The sequence below is a fragment of the Aethina tumida genome, chromosome 5, assembly GCF_024364675.1.
Source record: "Aethina tumida isolate Nest 87 chromosome 5, icAetTumi1.1, whole genome shotgun sequence".
Classification (NCBI taxonomy): domain Eukaryota; kingdom Metazoa; phylum Arthropoda; class Insecta; order Coleoptera; family Nitidulidae; genus Aethina; species Aethina tumida.
The window spans coordinates 4,975,762-4,992,196 of NC_065439.1; the positions used below are offsets into that span (position 1 = coordinate 4,975,762).

General features: G+C 27.7%; 1 protein-coding gene and 1 long non-coding RNA gene across 12 annotated transcripts in view; one reads left to right on the forward strand and one right to left on the reverse strand.

The window, feature by feature from the left end:
• The window catches only part of LOC126265729 (uncharacterized), a 177,561-nt gene that overhangs the window by 139,255 nt on the left and 21,871 nt on the right, over window positions 1–16,435 (forward strand). The window contains exons 1-3 of one of the 9 annotated variants that reach the window (XR_007548190.1): window positions 7,030–7,216; window positions 7,638–7,769; window positions 14,337–14,501. The gene's annotated coding sequence lies outside the window, so the exon portion shown is untranslated. The other 8 variants (XR_007548191.1, XR_007548189.1, XR_007548188.1 and 5 more) reach the window with 8 other exon arrangements.
• On the reverse strand, window positions 1,662–6,834 carry LOC126265739 (uncharacterized). 3 transcript variants are annotated; one of them, XR_007548195.1, is made up of 8 exons: window positions 6,767–6,834; window positions 6,532–6,712; window positions 6,349–6,462; window positions 6,014–6,140; window positions 5,677–5,803; window positions 5,124–5,219; window positions 4,550–4,675; window positions 1,662–1,815 (listed from the first exon to the last, which is right to left on the reverse strand). It is a non-coding gene; the product is annotated as an uncharacterized LOC126265739 (long non-coding RNA). The 3 variants fall into 3 exon arrangements; XR_007548194.1 differs by having other exon boundaries at window positions 6,349–6,712; XR_007548196.1 differs by lacking the exon at window positions 5,677–5,803 and having other exon boundaries at window positions 6,349–6,712.

Here is a 16,435-nt window from a genome sequence, read left to right on the forward strand (position 1 = left end):
GATTCGCTGAAGGCGGGCATTATTGAGGTGGACACGGTATCTGAAAGCATCGGCAACGACAATGACAACAACAGGGCAATGACAAAATTGGGGGAACTAGCACAACAAAGAAAACCACGAGAATTTCTTCCATCATTCTCCAGGCAACCACGACCAGGGAATGATAGAACTGAAGAGGCACTTCACAAAGGGTTTTACCATAAAGTACACAAAGAATAACATCCATGTCCTTGCCAGAGACATAACGGAATACACTAAATATGTGGATGCACTTAGGGAGAGCGACACGGCCTTCCACACATACACAACACCATCAAACAAAACCCACGCGTTCTTGATGCGACGGTTCGACGCCGAACTTGAACCAAGAGAAATGGGGGAAGGATTCGCCGAAGAGCACAGTATTAAAATACACAACATATACAAAATGAAAACCCAGTTCCGACCTCGAGATCACACTAAAATGGACGAACCAAAACGTTAGACACATCCTGAATACCAGAATATTCTGGGAAAGAAGGAAATCGGAACGAAGCGTCATCCAATGCCATCGATGCCAGGCATGGGGCCACGCCACTTCCAACTGCAACAGACAATACGCACACCTGTACCAAGTCGAGGGACCTACCGGCTAGATGCGTGAACTGTCAAACTAAGCTTAAAAAAGGTTCTATTACAAAAATATTGATTCCTCTTAAAAAACGCCTAGGAGTTAAAAGTAATGAACCAGACAGTGAAGATTTTGATCTTGAAGATGAAGATACACCAGTTACATCTCTCTCCGCTATTAATACTGCAACTGTTTCATTAATAAACAAATTAGAGAATGTGATTAACAAAGTAATGACGAATGTTCCAACCCAAAGAAACAAAACAAAAGATTAAAAATAGGACATAAATTTAAAAAACAATTACAATTATAGCAAGTAAATATTATTTTTGTGTACATTTTTTAAAATATTACTAATAGCGGTATTTTGTGAATGAGGTCAGATGCATGTCTGAGTCATGTATTGTTACTTACATAACTAAGGAAAGTAGTCAGCAGGACAATGCAGAACCACACACAACAAGAATCACCCAGAAAACTATTGTGCGACTACAATGGGAAGTTCTATATCACCTTCCGTACTCACCAGACCTTGCCACAGGTGACTACCACCTGGTTTTGGTATCGGACAACCACCTCAGCACCAACGTTTCCAAAGCGAAATCGAAAAGAGGAAATTTCGAAGTTAGAAATAAACATAGTAAATAAGATAAAAAAGAAGTAAAATACAAGGGAATAATGAGTGTCTCATATGTTAAACCAAAAACATTTTAAAGAGGAATTCTTGAATCCTTATTAAGGTAAATAGAAAATATCTTAAATCCAACAGACACATAAGAGATGTATAAACCATAACAACTGTAATGGATAACCTTTATATTTTAAACTAAAATCAGCCTTTAGATACTTGTTATAATTGTCAATTCATCAACTCCAATGTTCAAAGAGCAGCAGGTTATAAACCTTAGTTGAGACAAATGAACAAGTATACAAGTAAGTGGATATGTACTATTGAAGGAATAAATTACATTGTTACAAATTTGCAAACTAAATACATAAAATTACTTATGAAAGTACACAACTGGGGCAGCACCTTGTCGTTATGTCAATATCCAAATTAAAATAGACTTTATTAATGTTCTAAGAGTTCGAACCCGAGATCTCCCAATTATTTTGCTGTGCAAGTACATTGACATAATCAATTGGTTCGAGTGGCTGAAGAAAGTAAAATCGATGAGTAGTTTCCGAGTAAATGATCCTAATACCTAAAACACAAAAAGATCACAAACGTTAGAACATATTTTAACTATATACTTATTGATATATTGTCAAAATTCAAAATTTTAAGTAGTTAACAAAACGTTTTGGGATAGATACACAAATAACCATTTTTAAACCAATTTTAAATTTCTTTGTGATTCTGGAGAGAAATGATAACATGAGTCAAAGACAACCTGAAATATCAAGTCTATAACAAACTCTCTTCAAGTTACAATTATGACTCCTAAATGTTTAAAGAGGAAGTCACTGTAGAGAGAATGTCTTAATTCTTAATCTTAATCAAAATTGGTGTATCAAAAATTAATATTAAAAATAAAATAATAAACCTGAATTATTGTTTTCAAATTTACTAAAAAACATAAAAAATAAAATCATAACACACTGAAAACTTTAGAACCAGTTAGTTCTTAGTCACTGAGTATAATTTGTTATAATATTTTAAGATGATTAATTTTAATTATATTTTCAATACTAATTTTTAAAAGGGAAAATAAAAAGACTTATTTAAAAGTCATGGGGAACTACTCGAAGGTAGTCGCAATGAAATATTTTCTTCGCAGGATGTATTTTCATAATCTAAAATTTTTATTATATATTATTATAGTTAACAGTAGTATTAAAAGAAGTATAAATAATTTTTTTATGATATAAACTAAATATTAATTTAGACATTTTCAGTCTTATTTAGTATTTTTGAAATTAACTCAACTTAACAATTCATAGAAATTAATTAATATATCTTTTTAAATAAATGTATTTGAGAAAGTATACAAAATGTTTAAAGATAATTTTTAAAGGTAAATTTAAAAATATAAATTTATTAAATTTTAATGTTAATTAATATTTTTATGTTAGAAGTAATTAAACAATTAATAGAAATTAATGTAAAATTTTGTAAAATTACAAAGTAAAATAAGACAAATTTTACTTTGTAATTTTACAATTTAAAGTCAAAAATCATTGAAAAATCTTTGAAAATATTCATATTACTTGAAAAATATATTAAAATTTGTTAAAAACATAACTACATTACACAAAATTTGATATACAATAAGAAAATTTTAAATTAGTAAAATTTTCAACTTCAACTACGAAAATAAAGATAAAAATGAAACAACATCAATTAATTATATAAACAAAAATTATCAAATTTCAGCAAATAATGTTTGAAACTAAACAAATTTGAAAATTTACAATTTTAAGCCAAAAATAACTAGAAGAACATTGAAAAAATTTAAATTACTTGGAAAATATCTTTAAGTTTGTTAAAATGTTTTAAAATTAGATATTCAATATGAAAATTTTAAATTGGTGTAATTTTTCAACATAATCCGATAATAAAAGTGAAAATGTAAGAAATTTAATTGATTATATAAACAAAAATCATCAAACTAGACAAATTTGAAAATTATATAGCGTAATTTGAGAATTTTAAGCTGAAATGAAGAAATTCAATTATTCCGTTTGAAATAAGTCTGTAGAAAAGGATATCAAAATATGGCAATTAAACTATTAAATAACTTGACCCCGGAGTAAATTCTTCTCTACTTAATCTGGAAATAATTGTGACAGTTAAAATACTTAAAAAATTTACTAAAACAGTTGCTCTACATATTGTCATTACAATTTTTTTCATTAAACTTATAGATAATCAATTTTCTAAAAGAATTAAAATTGTTATTTGAAATATTAAAAAAATAAAATTAAAACAAAATTATAAAATTTAAAATATTAAGCTTAAAAAATTAAAAATGGTCAGTTAAATTGTAATTTTAAAAACACACAATCAGCATAATAACGAGCAAAATCGGGGCAGTTTTTAAGAAAAAACAGGGTAGTTAAGCTTTAGATGTCGAGAGTTAATGTACGTTTGTTGTAATAAAGTGTATTATTGTGAATTTGTTTTAATCAAACCAAAACGACAGATTAACAGTCGCTAATCTATCATTTATATAATAGATACATTGAAAAAATATATTATAATTTATATATAGGGTAAAAATTTGTAATATTGGCTTAAATATGACAAGATAAAATTTTAAAATTGTTGCGCTATATGTCCAATATCTTTATATCCATATATTATTCATATATTAATCAAAATTTATTTCTACAATACGAATCTGGACGATTGTAATTGCGCTTCTTAAAACACACGATGAATATAATATTACACAAAAGAAGTTAATAGTAAATGTGAAACTGACCTTTTATATTTGTGTTTCTAATTCATTTAATTTTCTCTCTTGCTAAAATTTCAAGTTACATTTAAGTTAAAAAATACAGAATATTAATATTCTAAATTGTAAAGGTTGAGGCTTTTGTGACCATAGTTTTCATATATATAATAGTTGTTCAGGTTTATTGGTCAAAGTTTGTTGAAATTAGTTCCTGTAGATTGATACAAATTGTGACAAGACACCTTGGTGATAAATGATCGTATTTAAATAGTCAAAAATAATTGCCCACCATACATATTTAAATTAAACACTTGCACAACAATTGTGAACAGATAAAATTTGTAAGATAACTTTAAGTACAATAAGGTAAAATTTAAAATTTATTAGTTTATATGTCCAACATTTACTTATCTATATCTTATCCATATATTAATGAAAATTTATATTTTTACAACTGAATGGTTATAATTGTACTTTTAAAAACACACAACCAGTATGATACTATGTAAAATTAGTTTATAGTAAATGTGGGACTGACCTTATAACTTATATTTGTGATTCATTTCATTTCCTATCTTCATAAAATAACATGCCAGTTCAATTTTTTATTTGTCCTAAGGAAGTTACAACTTGGTGGGAAGCTTTTTAGTTTCTTGGTTAAATGCTGAAAACATATTAGTTATTCAATTTATTAAAATAATTTTGTATAAGTTAAAAATATAGTATAATATAATTTATATTCTAAATTATTGTGAGTGACAAATATTGTTGAACAATATACACAGAAAAGATACCTTGGAAGTAACTTATTTAAATAGCCAAAAATAATTGTCCTGCATACATATTTATACCAAACACGTACACAACAATTTCAAACAATTAAAATTTGTAAGGTATCTTTTAGTACGATACAATAAAATTTAATTTTTTAAATTTATATTACACTATATAGTGTAACATGCATATGAGCATATGCTCAATATTTGCTTATCCACATATTAATGAAAATTTATATTTCCACAATACAAAATTGAACAGTTGTAATTGTACTTATAAAAACACATAATCAGTATCATAATATGCAATTAGTTTATAGAAAATATGAAACTGACCTTTTATATTTACTTTTCTGATTCATTTCATTTCCTTTTCTCATAAAATAACATGACAGTTTAAAACTTGGTGGACAGTTTTTTCTTGGTTAAATGCTGAAAACAAAATATTGAAATTAGTTATCCAATTTATTAAAATAATATTAGATAATAGTTAAGTTAAAAGATATAGTGTATTATAATTTATATACTAACTTATTGTGAGTGAAAAATATTGTAGATACCAATTATGACAACATTTAAAACAGAAAAAACACTTTGGAGGTAACTTGTGATAACTGATCAAATTTAAATAATCAAAAATAATTGCTCTGCATACATATTTGTATTAAACACATGCACAACAATTTTGAACAATTAAAATTTGTAAGATAACCTTAAGTACAATAAGATAAAATTTTTTTACACTATATATCCAACACTTACTTAACCATATATTAATGAAAATTTATATTTTTATAATACAAAACTGAACAATTGTAATTGAGCTTTTAAAAACACACAATTGGTATGATACTATGGAAAATTTGTTTATACCAAATGTAAGGCCTACCTTATATATTTACATTTCTGACTCATTTTATATCATTTCCTAATAAAATAGTATGCTAGTTTAGTTTTTCATTTGTACTAAGGAACTTCCAACTTGGTAGGAAGCTTTTTAGTTTCTTGGTTAAATGCTGAAAACCAAAAATTGATATAAGTTATTCAATTTAATTTTATATATTAGTTAGTTATACATTAGATTATATGTTCATCATTTACTTATCTACATATTAATGGAAATTTATGTTTTTGCAATACAAAACTGAACAATTGTAATTGCGCTTTTAAAAACACAATCAGTATGATACTGTGCAAAATTTGTTTATAGTAAATGTGAGACTCACCTTATATATTTACATTTCTGATACATTCCATGTAATTTCCTCATAAAATGATATGGCAGTTTAGTTTTTCATTTGTACTAAGGAACTTTCAACATGGTAGGAAGCTTTTTAGTTTCTCGGTTAAATGCTAAAAACCAAAAATTGATATTATTCAATTTAATTTTAAATATTAGTTAATTATGCATTAGATTATATGTTCATCAGTTACTTATCTACATATTAATGAAAATTTATATTTTCACAATACAAAATTGAACAGTTGGAATTATACTTATAAAAACACACAATCAGTATCATACAAAGCAAAATTAGTTTATAGTAAATATGAGACTGACCTTTTATATTTACGTTTCTGATTATTTTCATTTCCTTTCTTCGTAAAAATTCATGCCAGTTTAATTTCTCCTTTGTCCCAAGAAACTTACAATTAGTCGAGAGCTTCTTCCTTTCTGTTATGTTATAATTAAAAATTCAGTACTGGTTATTTAATATAATAATATTGGTGTCATTAAAAGTACCTTATACTTTATACACATGGTTTATTATGTATAACTGAACAAAGCACAAGCGGACGACCAAAAACGCCATTTTATATCTTCCCTGATGAGCACGCCACCCGTATGACATCGAAGTGTTTCGCTTGCAAACTGAATGGACAATAATATTGTTAACAATTAATCTTTTAAAAATGAAAATAATCTGGAAAGTAAAATACATTAAATGACCATACCAATAAATTAAGAATATAATTACCAGAAGAATAAGAATAATATATTGTTTTTAGAAACACCACGGGAATATAATCTGTAATGTAAAATATTTTAATTAATGAATCATTAAATTAGGAGAAGGAATATACTTACTAAAAAAAAAAAACAAAAAAAATTAATACACTATTCTAACAATTATTCAATCACAAAGAACACAAAACTTTTACAAAGAACAAATCGAATATTTTCAGCGTTACAAAGCGACAACACTGCACTGTAAACTATTCAAGAAGCGCGAAACCATTACCGCATGCGCCAGAAAATGTTCCTTAAAATCGCGGATTCTAGATGGTTATTGGTATAATTATGCTTGGTTAACACTAAATTTCAAACTAAAATCTGTATGTAGTCAAACAAGAAAATGTTTACTAAATATTCTTCTGAATATTCAATAAAGGGTAGACGAGAGACCTGTTCAGTGTAACAAAAATCAGTAAGTAACTACTTGGTAAAAATAGTTTAATTGTGACACCAGATAAAAATCTGTGTAGCCTTTGGAAGATTCGTGAAATGTGTAATATATGTACAGACAAATTTTTTGACCCATGGCCAGTAAATGAAAGTGCTGGCCATTCGTCATTTTATAATTGCTGAACATGTACTCCGTTATCCAGGTTGATAAAATTTATGATTCATCTGCTGTATGATTTGCGAATTTGTAACAAGATAATTTTTGTAGAATGATTTATAGGTTCGTTAATTATTGTTTGCTCTTCCATATTGTGTTTTATTTAATGTATACTGTGTAAAACATCACAAATATAACATATAAAAAATCAAATTGATTTACTTTTTAAATTTTGGGGTTGTCAAATAGATTTATTTCGATTATATTCCTAATTTTTATGTTTTAGATGTCAATATTTGAGAAACCTAGGACCAATCAATGCAATTGTTATTCGATATTCAAATGAGTCAGGAGTCAAAATATTAGATGAGTAACTACATCGATTTTACTACATATGTGACTTAACAGGATATTTGAGGTAAGTTATAGGAAACTATATCAAAGTATAATAATACTTAATAATTCACACTAATCTACTCTTACACAACAATATGTGGTTACATTGGTGTTCTACAATAACATATATATGTCTCAACTATATCAAAGTATAATAATAATAATTCACACTAAACTACTCTTACACTATAATGTGTGGTTAATTTGGTGTTCTACAATAACCTATATATGTCTCAACAATATATAATAATTTATTGCTGTGAATTGAGTGGTAAAATTTATTTCCTATTTATTATAATTGAACTAATTAAAATAAAATCTTAATTAAATATTCTATTCGCCAATGTTCTCACTTGTTCCAAATTGTTTATAGTTTTTAAATATTTATTTACTTTTATACATGAAAAAGAACTATATTATCAGTAATTATACTGTTTTGTAATAAATTTTAAATAAGAAAGTTTTTACAAATATTTTGATTTAGTTCTTACAATCAGCTGAAACATGATATTACAAATGAATAATTTTTTTTGTTTATACAAAATATTAACTGTACACTTCCTTTTTCGTTTCTAGTTGAGAAATGGCAATGTTTCAAACGATTAGATCTTGTACAATCAGACTTGCGAAAACGTTATTGATTTATAATATATATATATATATATATATATATATATATATATAGACGTATAGGCGGTCATTGTGTAGCCCGTTCTATATACAAATAGCACTTTGTGTAGCCCAAAATGACGTTGTTCAGCCCAGAACCGGGCTAAACAACGTTTTACGTGTATTTTGTCGCTAATCGATGAATAACGATACAAGATGCCCCCCCTCAAAATTTTTCGTGGGCTTAATATGGACATATATAGTACTGTTTTTATACAAATTAGTTTTTTAAAGTCACCAGTTGGTGGCGCGCTGTAGTAAGTGTATATAGATCGGATACTCTATGTATTTTACTGTTCTTGTGAAGCCCGATATTTGGCAACAGCTCAACCATAGTAATAACAAAGAGTAAGGAACTTGCTACATATTTACTGTCTTTTAACTTGCTACTTTCTTCTCAGGGGCGTAAATAAAATGGATCCAGAGTATTCAATAACAGAAGTCAAAGAAAGTGGCAGATTTTGAGATAATGGAAAAAATAGCTCGTTTCGCTTAAAGTACCATAATACGATATTTGTATTTATTAAAATATCATTTAATGCTTTTATAGAATTTATTTTTTTATCTAAGCTATACAAACAAATTTTTAAATTTACTTCGGCGAACATTTTTGCAAGCGCAGTTAACCAGGTACTGTTCTAAAATTCTACTGGAAGTGTCGAGAACTTCTAATTGGCTTACTCCGGACTCTGCAGGATATAATTTTCTAAATACTTTCGTACTTCTGTAATCAGTCTTGTAGACGTTACCTTCTCGTTTAAAACTACCAATTCAGTGATGAAGGTTTTTGCTTGCAATAAATTAAAAGAAGAACGAATTTTTTTATTAACGAAACAACATAATTAACTTTAAATAAATAAAAAACATTCAGTTAAATGTATAAATTTTACAATTTAATAAAAGTAATACATATTATAGTACTACTCAAGTACTACATTTGATCAAGTTTGATGTGCTTAATAAAAAATGGACACTAACTACAATTTTAATTGTTAAAATTCTTTATGTTTAAGATCTAGATTTACTTGAAGTTTTATTATTATACACTTTTGCTTTATTGTGAAAGTTTAAATTTTTAATTGAATGAAAATTATGAGCCTATTTAACACGTTTGCAGATTGATGCATTATTAACTACGCTACTGAAGGGAACTGCCTGTCTGCATTTACATATATAAAGAATCGGTTGTCAGTGTGAACTCCCAGTTAAGCGAATCAAAATTGAACGAAAAATGTGGTACATATTAACAGTTTTAATTTTGTTAGTCCAATCGGTATTAACAATTGATTTATTACTATGTACGGATGAAGTCAACCCAGCCGAGATGGCGTTGGCACGGCGATTGCTAGAACAATCTACACCACCTGGATATAGATTAATCAAAGTAGAACCTATTAGTCAAACATGTACTTATATTGTATTAATAATATTTACACATATTTTTTAATGTATATTTTTTTCATAAATGTACTTTAATTTATTCTAAGTTATTAAGTTAATTCTAGTGGTTGATAAAAATGAAATTTTATGAAAATTTGGATTTTCACAATATTTATAAAAATATAACTATTTCTAGCCTTATAATAATTAATAAAATCTTAGTTCGTTCTTGTTTTAATTTAATGCAGGCAGGAACCCTCATCGATGGATAGGGCATTTTGAACGTCTAGATGACGTTTACAATATTGATTGTCATTACCTGAGTGCAGCGCGATCGGCATTCAGACAATTGTGTCCCCTAGGATCTGAAATTAGCCAAATTGGAGTTTGCCGTGACCCCCAGAAAAGAGCCATATTAGTACAGTATCTAGTGAACTGCCCTTGCAGAAAGATTATCCGAAGAAGTACTAGATCAACAATTCAATATGTAAGAGAAAGATCCACATGTTCGGGAATATCAAATTATCATTCGTATAAATATTAAATAAATATTATTAAAATGAATATTATTAAAATAAATATTATTTATTTACTTACCTTATAGTTATATAATAATAGCTTTTAATAGACTTTTTGACAGGATAAAAAGGCAACAGATAAAATTAATAAAAGTATAAATTTCTGTATTACTCATTTATAACAGTTATAAACAAAAGCTTTTATTTTTACCCAATTTCTTTCATTAAAAAGTCCTTTATGTTTCTTTAAGAAATTCTCCGTTTCTTCTTTTTTAGGTGCAATTTTATTTTTAATATGATTTTTAAAATTATCTTTAATTAGAATTTTCTGGTCTTCTGTCCATCTTATCCTCATTATGCTCTTCTTCTTTCTCAACTGGTTAATATGATTTTTTCCTAAAATTAAAATATTTAAGAAAAAACTTTTAATTATATTAAAAACTTACTTTTATTATTAATCACGTTACAATCTGTTAGTGAAATTGATCCTTGTGTAACATCCTCTTGTGTAGAATTCTCTTCTTTATCTAAAGTTTCTTCTTCCGGATCTGAATCCATGTCTATATCTGACAAATTAATTTCGTCCAAATGTTTGCCCTTGTATAAGGAACCCTTGCCACTATTAATTGCAAGCAATAATTTTGAAACCTTGGCAGTTTGATATATGTCTTGTGGGGGCCTTAAAAATATATATTAGGCAAGTATAATTAAAGTAAATATTTTGTAACCTAGAAAAATGTTGTATAATTATTCATGCATGCTTTATTTAAAATGTTTTAGTACTTCTTTTAAATAAATTTGGTCACCTGTAAAATGATTCATGTGTTTTACGTGTATGACCCATAAACCCTGCCAACTGTTCCATTTATTCTTCCTTCAAATTTAAAACTTGGACAATTGTGGCAATCTGTTTTCTTAATCTTGTGGATGTAAATAGGCTTGCGTTTTCAACATTTGATTCTTGGGCTAACTTTTTCAAAGTATGATAACCACTTAGCGATTTATTTGTTGTATTGGGATTGGCAAATAAATATTCATTTGACTCTTTTACACAAAACTGCCTTTGATTAATTAAAACCTCGATAAATTTTTGTAAGTCTATAGGAAATAAAATAGGGACGGGTTTACTGCCTTTGCCTTCAGTAATTACTCTTCTAAACTTCTTTAATAAAATTTTTTCTGTGTTTGAAAGTGAATCTAAAAATTCATCATGTTGGTTTTGAAAAACGGTCTCATTATATCGGTTAAGTTTTAAATATTCAATTTCTCCAATACGTTTTCGATTTAAAAGTAGTGTTAATGACAAAACGCATTCTGATAATCTTCTGTAAGAGACTTTTATTTGAAGGTTTGCCTGTAATGCTTTGCATGATTTTTGTGCTTCTTCACGTAAAAATTTTTGAAATTTCATAACATCTTGCGTCAAAGGTAATAATTTGGCTTTAATATGTCTGTTTTCATTTAGATTTTTCAAAGCCAAACTAGAAATTTCCCAGTTCCAATTAGTTTCAATAAGTTTTTTTAATTGTTTGATTTCTTTTAAAGTATCTTCTTGTTTAGAACAACTAAATAGAGAACTTTTTTTTATCACCATTTTTGTGGCTAAATCGCAAATTTGTTTAAGGGTAGTTCCCATGTGCAAAGGCAAACTACTTGTTTTAAAAGTGAAGGTTTCTGGATCATAGCCACTTATTACTTTGGTAGCAGCTATGAAATTGTCAAAAAATTGAGGTTTTAAAAAGTCAAATAATTTTTGAAGACCAGTCATATTTTTTAAACACAATAATAATCGGCCACATTCTCGCATTTTGTTAGATATTGAATTTCTAATTTGAGGGCGTTTATGTCTTCTTAACAAATTATCGGCATAACAGCAAATAAGTATGTCGTTCATTGCCAGTTTAGCAATTTCGTTGTTTCTCATTATTGGAAATACCTCATTTTTTAATCTTAAAGAGGAATAAAAATCATTATATGCCCCAGAGCACACAGAAAATAATTGAGCACTTGACAAGTGCTGTTCTCGATCCGACTCAGGATTCTGAACTGATCTCAATGAGCATCTCTTTCGATGGCGTCTTAAATAATTTCGTTTAAAGTAGCCTAAACAATCTTTGCATACGACATACTTTTCTTTTAAATTTTGCATGTTTTCATCATTTTCATCACCTGTTTTTGGTCTTCGTACGGGCCGAATACAATTCGATTTAGAATTTAAAACGAAGTTTCCTTGACGACGAATGGCATTTAAGAGTCCTTTTCGTTTTGGATTTTTTAAAGATAAAGCAAACAATTCTTTAACCGCGCCTGCTTGATTGTGGTTTCTCTTTAGGTGGCGTGGAAAGTGAGTTACCTCTTGGAAACAATATGGACATGCAGTTAGTTTTGTCCATGGTCTAGAATTGGAAAACTGTTCTATTTTCTCAGAAGATTTTTGGACAAACTTTCCAAAAGATATCACAACTCCATCGACATTACTTTCGGGTTGTAAATTGTTATTTGCTATAATATAAATGGAATAACGATTTATTTTTCTAACTTTAAAAATATAATATACCAGTCGAAGTTGAAGGAACATTTGATGGCCCAGACTTTGCATAATTAATACTCTGTTCTAATTCTTCTGTTTCATAAAAATCCTCTTGTTTTTCATATTCCTCAGATTCGCAATCAGTTGTATCTGGAATATACTCGCTTCCAGAAGAACATGGTTCTTCTAAATCACTTACATCATATTTTTTTTATCTTTATTATTATTTTGATTATCATCATCAAATTGTAACGAAGTTGAAGATAATGGTTCTTCAAAAACACGATTTGAAATATTATTGTGTGCTTCTTTCTGAAACAATTTCTTTTCAAATATTTGTACATCTTCTTCAACACATGGATCTATTTTTTCACTTTGTATAATGCATACATCATGAATTAAAATTTTATTATTGTTTAAAATTTTATCTCTATCTTCTACTGTTGTACCTTTGGTAGTTTCGTATTTCGGAAGGTCCAGTAAATTTTTGTCTTTGCTACATACCAAAGATAATATTCATTGTGATCGTTTCATAATTTACACTAAAATTAAATTAAATTACCGTTACTCATGTACAAATAATAAAAGAGCTGAAGTTTTCCCTCTCAACTCCTACCACTCTTATTCTTTCATTATCTTGTCAATTAAAATTTAAAACTTTATTTTGTATCATTCAAATATTAATAATTTTTAATTTAATATTAAGTCACTGCATTATTTTTATTTATAATTTATCGATTCAATTATATAATAAACTTTACTTACCAGTTTTTGGCACATCTAAAGGGACACACAACGATCGTAAAACATAAACCAACACTAATATAAAATATAAAGAAAATCGCCAAACGTTTGTGGCGAGCTGCTTAACTTGAACGTGACTTTAACATAAACAATTGTCTTTACAAATTGGCAACACAGCGGGCTGAAGAAGATACGAAATATATATTTTAATATACGCTAGGGCTGCATAAAGTAGCGAATGTATATTGCGGGCCAAACAACGTCTGATAAATGTATAAATCATTTATAGAATCAATTATCTTACCCCTTTTAAGGTGCTCGAAATAAAATAATTTTTAGAATCAACTTAAAAGCAAATGTTTTTCTTTATACACACTTTAGATAATGGGTGGAATAACGCCCCAAAAGTATAGTGGGCTTAATAAAGTACTATTTATGTGTATATATATATATATATACATATATATATATATATATATATATATATATATATATATATATATATATATATGTTGCGAATCACTACACTTATTTATTTTTTTAAAAACTTTTATTTTAATTATACAATTTGTTATTATATTTAGTTGAACAGAAAGTTAAAATACAAAATACTTATTAAAGATGGAATTGGAATAACAATCAGAATGAAAGTAAGAATAATAATCATTGCGATACAGTATTGTACTCCTATATATAACTTATACTAACAAAGAACAATATCTTACAAACTAAGGTGTTCTAATTCTAGAGTGTATTCTGCAACTAAGAAATATTCAACAATGCACAAGGAAGTATCATATTTCTAATGCGTAGATAAATAATAGAATATGCTTATCTATCAGATATAACAACTCCCCGTTTTAAAAGAGTTTTATTCTATCGAAGAATAAAAATCAAAATAAAATTATAAAGTTATAAAGGAGTTTTTTTATAATAGTTCAAAAGTTCATAATTTAAACTGGCACAAATTTAACACTATTATTGTCGTTAAATATCACTTCGGAAAGTTCGTTTTGTTCAATGTTAGGATCGCGCACTCGTGAAATGGAGGGACGTCTTCGTTGCGATCTTGAAAGAAGGGGTTGAATCCTTGTTGTTGGTCCAGACGGTGGTGGTGGAGGTTGATTTGAAGAGGTGATTCGATTTATGATGGTCCTTCTTCTTCTTATTTTACAGAATATGTAGATAATTATGATAGTAACAATAATGGTTACTGACAGGTAAGTGAACCATGGCCAATGTTTGGTGATGATGGTTTCGTTAATAAGGTCATCAAGCTGGTCTTGATATTGGTTCAATTTTGTTTCTGTTACTTTAAGTTCATCTAGGTTGAATTTGTTAATTTTCAAAGGTTTTAATTTCGGAAGTTTTTCTTGTTTCGGCAGATGTAGGCAACATTCAAAAGGTATTTGTGGAGTTATTATGACATCTGTATAATTGGATTCTGCTTTTTCATAGTTGGACGAAATTTTGACTTCGCCTATGTATCCGGTACACATTGGTTTTAATTGGATAATGACATTAGTTTTGGTGTATTCAATTTCAGTTGGTGTATTGGCACATGTAATAGTGATAGATATAGGATTACTAGTCACTATTAACCATTTATTAGTATTTAGAGGTTGAACATTGTAGTCTTGGTAGTCAAAGGTTGAAACTACACATGTTTCTGGAATTTTTCTTGGATTCATCAAAATTTGAGCTTCACAAATGGCATTATTATCTACAGGATATAGGACAATGTTTTTACATATTTTCGTCTTTGTGTCTATATTTTGACATTTATCTATGTCATTTGTTACTGCATACTGTCGATTAAAATCGGATGTGATTAGGTATTTATGGGAATTTAGGATAGTATGGAAAAGTTTAGTTCGATCATCTTTTAATGGAAGGGAAAATAAGTGATACAGCTTAAACGAATCTATTTGGACTGTTGGGATATTTAGTACAAAAATTACTTTAGAGTTCGATTGATATGTATCTAATTTAATAATGTTTAAAAATTTTGGAATGTTTTCTTTGGTGTTATCTAAAGGTAAGCTATCTTTTCTTAATTCTGAATTTATCTTTGAGAGTTCATCTAAAAGGTTTAGAGGCTGTATTACAGAAGGATGCACAACATTTATTTTCGCGAAAGTTATACTATTTATAATATCGTCAAGTTCTCCATTGATAAAAATAAAAGATTCTAATAATTGTTCGCAGAGATAGAAAACTTTAATTTTCGCTTCAAGTAGATTCATATTGTCGGTTATGTTAGAGATCATAATATCAATAATTTTTATATCATTGTTAAACGTTTCTTCGTCAATTTGGAGTTTTTGAATAGTATAATTGAAATTTTTAATTGTTGAAGTAGTAATTAGTATTTGATTTTTCATTAAGTTTTCGATATGTTTTTCATCTTTTTCGATTTGGTTAATGCATTTATCATAATATTCACCATCTGATGCGTCTAAGTTTCCTGAGATGGTTTTCCAAACGGCACCAATACCATTAATTAATCCTCTTTTATTTCTTTTCGAATAATGTTCTATGTCTAATTTAATTTCGTTAAATTTGTCTTTAATTTGTTTAATAATTCTATCCAATACAAGAGTGTGAGGTCTAATTTCAGCAACAAAGTATAACATTCGTGCATACTGAGTATCTAAGGAGTCTTTTAAAGTTTGTAAAATTATTTCGTTTCTATCAAAAGCATCTTTTATAAAGTCAATATTTCTGTACACAATTAATTTCCATTGATCATTCGAGATCTTAATATTTTGTTCGTAGTGATAATATATTCCTAGAGTATGATTTAATGGGATTATTTTGAAGTTTTCCGTTATTATATTTTGGTAT